Below are 249 nucleotides of genomic sequence, written 5' to 3'. Positions count from 1 at the left end.
GTTTGATGGGGACAGTGTAGAGGGAGCTTTACTCTATGTCTAACCCCGTCCTGTCACTGTCCTCGGAGTGTTTGATGGGGACAGTGTAGAGGGAGCTTTACTCTATGTCTAACCCTGTCCTGTCCCTGTCCTGGGAGTGTTTGATGGGGACAGTGTAGAGGGAGCTTTACTCTATGTCTAACCCCGTCCTGTCACTGTCCTGGGAGTGTTTGATGGGGACAGTGTAGAGGGAGCTTTACTCTATGTCTA

The sequence above is a fragment of the Rhincodon typus genome, chromosome 30 (assembly GCF_021869965.1).
Source record: "Rhincodon typus isolate 14 chromosome 30, sRhiTyp1.1, whole genome shotgun sequence".
Lineage (NCBI taxonomy): Eukaryota > Metazoa > Chordata > Chondrichthyes > Orectolobiformes > Rhincodontidae > Rhincodon > Rhincodon typus.
The sequence above is the reverse complement of the archived record's forward strand: the minus strand, read 5'-3'. Positions refer to the sequence as shown.